The sequence below is a fragment of the Triticum aestivum genome, chromosome 2B (genome assembly GCF_018294505.1).
Source record: "Triticum aestivum cultivar Chinese Spring chromosome 2B, IWGSC CS RefSeq v2.1, whole genome shotgun sequence".
Taxonomy (NCBI): domain Eukaryota; kingdom Viridiplantae; phylum Streptophyta; class Magnoliopsida; order Poales; family Poaceae; genus Triticum; species Triticum aestivum.
Genome location: NC_057798.1, coordinates 800227535 through 800233534, shown reverse-complemented (window position 1 = coordinate 800233534; position 6000 = coordinate 800227535).

Genomic DNA, 6000 nt, shown 5'->3' with positions numbered 1-6000 from the left:
TTGCTCGTCCACCCTCTTTGGCTTAGTCACACTCAGTGGTAACCCAAGGTATTTGCATGGAAAAGATCCAGTAGTGGCACCAAAAGGAAATAAAATTTGTGGCAGATCAAGCAGCCCACAACTACTTTTGTTGCGCTCCATGTCTCGTGTTGACACGGAGTACAGCAAAAACGCAAACACTTCATCCATGTCAACACAAGACTTGCATCAATTCAATTGTCCAACATTAAGATGGAACACCTTCATAACGACCCAACTTGCCAGAGTTGCAACCAAATAAGAACGACAACCTAAACTCAAGAGGCTTAGTGCAGCCTCTGTTCCTTCGGTGCCCCTCAACCCCGCTTTTACACTTCCCAATCCTCCTAAGGTTGCTTCGGAGCATCCTGTATGTCTGGACATGTCGTTCTCTTATGAGATTACATTCGACAAATAGTACAGAACCAATTGTGTGCAGCATGTAAGGGACAATCAAATATCTAAACAAAGCAAACAATGAATCACTATCATAATTGGTCCCAACAACAGCTGGTAGCTTTTTTTCCGATAAAGAACAGCTGGTAGCTAGATCGTAAAACTGCCAACAACGTGTCTGATAATCTTCCAAGTTTTCAGAATTTTCGCTTCAGAGACACAGACCATAAGAGAAAAACATTCAGTTTCATTATGAATTCAATGTAGGAAGCAGAGTATAGAAGGGGAAAACATAGTCCATGAAAAGTTTCAAGGAGGCCATCGATTGGCTCAAGTTCAGAAGTTGAACGATAAAAAAAGGGCAACTCCTTAAGAGGACGCACACTGCCAATCAGGACCAATTTCCACAAATGCATCAGCTACTATTCCATACATAAAGCAAATTGCAAAATAATATTGCATAAGCAGTACACGAAAGAGTAAATACGCAAAATAAAATTGCATAATATATTTCTTTACAAAGGGAGTAGAACACAAGTAGTTACCTCCAACAGAAACCAATGCTAACAGTGTATATTAGTACCTTACCAACGATGAGATAAGGCAAAGCTTTTGCCCCTGTTTCGAAAAGAAAAAGAAAAACAATGCATGGTGCACATTGCAGACACCAAACACAATCTACCAGACATGAAAATATACAAATTATTTTTCAATTCCCTCCGACACAAACCACTGCTAAGGCTCTGCCCCATTCTAAAGATCGTAGTTGTGCTAAAATGGATACTGGTTATGAGCATCTGAAGATGGCTTAATGCATTCACTGAAGACCTATCTTGCCTTAGTATGAGAACAAAAATGTGAAGATACCAAGTGTTATGGTGCTGCTAGAAGGAGGACGCGAGAGGACCGGCCGGGGGCCTTTTTGCCCACGGTCGGGCAAGAGGGAAGGGATTTCCTTCTTAATTCTTGCTTGATTAGATTGATACATCTCCTCTCTTTATATAGAGAGGTTTACTTACCTCCCAAGCAAGGCTTACTTGACCCCTAAGCAAGCGACCCTTATCTCTATTAACCCTAAGACTAACGGGCCCATTAGGCCCATTACGTACTCTAACACTACACCCCACCTGGACATGTAGCTTGTCCTCAAGCTGCAGCCTAACCAACTTATAACCATGACTCGACGCAACACAAACCTAACACCTACAAACAAGCCTTTTACATCTCGGCTTGTTTTATTATTCTCAACCTGAAATGGACTGGGACGCTTTATTTTGGACCCCTTAACAAAAAGTGGGCACCATCCGCACGTCGGGCGTGCACGTGTACAGCCACCTGGATCCCATGGACACCACTGGACAAAAGGAGTGCATGTGTATGGCCACCTGGAAGTGGTCGCAAGAGTGACCAGCAGAGGCACCCTCGCGGAGGCCGATGGCGGAATGCAGTGGTGCTACGCGGTGTGCTCCTGTCGGTGACACCATGCCTTCTCCCTGCCGGACGGCTGTTGGTCTGCACCGCACATGGAAGAGTGGAGGGCTTGCGATGGAGAATGACAAGGAGGGGTGTGCCCCCCAACCGTCGATGTCGCAAACTTTGATGTCACTGCCCGCGGGGAAAACAGGATGCCTGCCGCCCGTGGGGGAAACCGCATGCCCAAGATCCCTGACGCAGCGGACGAGATCGAGGTCTTTTGCGCAGCGAAGGGCAACTTGGAGGAGCGGCAGCTGCAGACCACGCATCTCCCGCACACGCTGACACCCTAGGAGGCCGCGCGCAGCAGCCTGCAGCCTCACCGCCGCCGACACGTGCGGGTAGCGATCCAAGACGGAAGCGGCGACGGCGACGGCGGGGACTTGATCTGCTGGATGTGGACGCCCTGGGATGGCGGCGACACTGATGGGAACGAGGTCATCGCAGTCCTGTCGTAGGGTATCACATACTAGGTGGCGGAGCTGACCGGCGGTGGCTGCTGCAGCTGCAGCGGCTGCTGCGGTGTCGCGCTGGGCAGCAGCGGCGGCTGCTGCGGCGGAGCGCCGGGCGTGGCGGAGGCCACCAGGAGCGGCGGCTGCCACTGCAGCCAGGGCTGGGCGGTGGTGGCGATGGATGGCAGCTACAGCGGCCCGGCGAGCACGGCGAAGGCCGCCTGGTGCGGCGGCTGCCACGGCGGCACGCGGGCGGCGATGGGTAGCTGGTGCGGCCCGTAGGACCCTGCCAAGAACAGGTGGATCTCCTGGACAACCTGGGTCATGTCCCGCAGCACCCCGGACACCTCCTCCGGGGTGAGGACGGCGGGGGCGGGCGCGACGGAGGATCCCGGCGCGGGCAGGAGCGGGGCGACGTTCGTGGTGGCCGCTGGAGGCGTCGAGGTGACCGGCAACGGAAGAGACGGGCTTGGCGACGGTGAAGACATGATCGAACCGAAGCTAGCTGATACCAAATTGTTATGGTGCTGCTAGAAGGAGGGCGTGAGATGGCCCGCCAGGGGCCTTTTTGCCCACGGCTGTGCAAGAGGGAAGGGATTTCCTTCTTAATTCTTGCTTGATTAGATTGATACATCTCCTCTTCTTTATATAGAGAGGTTTACTTGACTCCCAAGCAAGACTTACTTAACCCCTAAGCAAGCGACCCTTATTTCTAATTAGCCCTAAGACTAACGGGCCCATTAGGCCCATTACGTACTCTAACACCAAGACCAGTAATGAAAACCGAGGCTACAACAAGAGAAAACATAAGATATGGAGCACCAAAACATAAGAACACGTGCACGCAATTGGGTAGCGTGCAAGAGCTCATTCCTCTGTTCCTGATTAATGGACAACCCTATGATGGCCATTCGCAGTCTCACCTTGAGGTAACATGCAAGGGGTTGAAGAAACCCAACAGGATTAGTTCCATGACTAATTATTTTCCATTGGATCTACAAATGAACAATAACAATATGATCTAAGATCGACAGCAGCTTCTATTATGCAGTAAAGACACATCAAGATTACTGAAATGACTTAGTTTCTCTCATGCATCTAATATTTGTTGTGGCTCTACCTAAGTAGAGCCCATATATGGATTCCTAAAAGCTAAACTTCATCTATAAAAGTCCCCCAATGGCTTCCAAGTATTAAAAACTAAAAGTAGAGAATGAGAACTCACAGATGCAATTTGTGGTAACCGCTTTGTCTTCTTTCCTTTTACCCGCACCAGCATTTTTCTAATTTCTGAAGAATCTGGCAAGGAAAAGCACGAAGATATCGCATGAGTGAGATGTGATTTTTTTTTTTAAAAAGGAGGATGACCCCCGGCCTCTGCATCTGGAAGATGCATACGGCCACTTTATTGATTATTCACGATGACCATACAAAGTATTACACCAATGTGCCTGAATCCACCATCTTGGCAACATATGCCACTACTCCTATCCAATATGATGAAAGAGAGCTAGCCGGGCCACTACCCAGACCACTCACGTAATCCTAACATCAATAGCCGGAAGCCGAAACACATTCGGAAGCCCCAGCCGAGCCACATACCTGGTCTGGGGCATAATCCGGTCAGACGCACTCGTGTGTCGTCGCCGCCATCTTCCACAGGTCCGTCTTCAGATCAAATTGAGGCATCTACCATGTCTGGCCACTCCGCCATTGACGCCACCATGACGCCAAACAGCAACCTCCTCCTGCGCGAGTCCATCTCCGTGCATCGGACGTCGAGCCTCCACAGCGCCACGCCGCCGACATCCGCCGCCATCAATGAGTGAGATGGAGCACCGCTCCACCCTCCCCCCAGCCAACGCTTACTCCAAAACGGCACCCCCAGGAGAACCTGGACGCGTCGGAGGAAAAGCGGAGGCTTGGGCGAAGAAGGGCACGCCGTCAGCAGCTGTTACCCACCCCAAACAGCGCCCGCCACCACCCAGCCCTCAAGGCGGCGCCTTCAAGAAGGTCACGGCGCCAAAGACGCTGCCGCCGCCCACCGGAGTTAGGTTTTCACCCGAGAAGCTAGGTGGTGGGGAGTGGAAGGGCAGACCTTGACAGACGTCTCCATGAAGAAATCGGCGCCCGCAGGCGTCGTCGTCGTCGCGGCTGGCCGGAGCCGACCCGGGTTTCCCCCGATCTGGATCCCGACCACCAAAATCGCATCATTGGGAGGCCCTTAGGCGGCAGCATAGGGAGGGGAGGCGAGGGGTGCGGCGGCGGCGCTATGGGGCGTCACCACCACGCTAGATCCCTTCCTCGCCGCCAACAGCAGCCGGCGGGCCAGATCGGGCGCGGACCAAATCTGGCGCCTAAGCACCCGCACGCCTACGCCGCCGCCACGGCCGGCCAAGCTCCAGGCCACGCCACTCCACCCACCCAGAGAAGGAGAAGCGCGAGACGAAGCAGAGGGCCGCCGGGGAGCGCCGCCACGGCCGCAGCGCCGGAGGCCGAGCCTTCCCCACCTGGAGCGGTCGCCGTCTGGAACGACGCCGCGCGCGCGAGCGGGAAGCCCCGCCGCCGCCGTCCGCCGCGCGGGCTTCGCCCGGCGGTTTCCTCCGACGGCGGCGCGGCAGGGGAGCCGGGGAGAGGGGGTGGCGGTGCGGCGGGCTAGGGTTCCCCCGAGTCGCCTCCCAGGCGACGCGGGGGTCGCGGAGGGGTTAGGTGGAAAAGGCCATGAGTGAGATGTGATGGAACAAAATAATTTTTATGGTTGTTAATGGTTTGACTTTGCTATCAATCTTCTGGACAAAATCTCAACTGACCTCATGAAAGGTAGGTAGCTCCGACAGGTAGTTTCCTGTGTGCGTTCTTCTGATCTTGTTGACAGGATCTCACAGTTGAGCGGCATCAAACCATGTCATTAGTCTTTCTTCTGGAAAGATTTTTTTGAGATCTCACATTCAGATTCTCATGAAACGTTCAAGAAAACCGAGTGTGAAAAACATAGTTAGCTAAACTGATAATAGAAACAGTCTAGGAAATAAAATAGGAGGGCAAAGCTTCTTCCTCTCATTCAACTGACGCCGTAAAAGAGAATGGATAATTGAATGACATATATTCCATCTAAGCTTCTACAACATAAAAGGAACAAATGAGATAACATGAAACTAAACAGTAACTAACTAATACAACTTCAATGAGAAGAATAATAGAAACAGAATACAAGTTATGGTAGAAATAAAAACAACATATAACATAACAATTTGTAGTCGATATACACACAAAGCTTGGTACTTAAACAAACAAACAACCACCTATTGGAAAAATAGAAGTAGATAGATATAACTGGGCAAAGGGTATCATAACGTCCTGCAGCATAGCTGAGCACCAAGTTGATCACAAGTTGAACAAGACTGATCAGTAGTTCAGGAGCAAGTTGACATGCCTGCATACTGTTTACTCCTGAGCGCACATTCACCAGTGAAAATTGAGCGCACATACCATATATCCGCCGACTAGGCAGAGGTTTTAAGCAATACAAAAAGAAAACTAAGCATTTCGCTGCAGCTCAAGTTCCCAGCAGACCACATCCATTTGATTCTAGTTGTAACAGAATGAAGGCATCTATTATTCTAGAGAGAGTAACATGCATATGTTAACAGAACATTTAGAC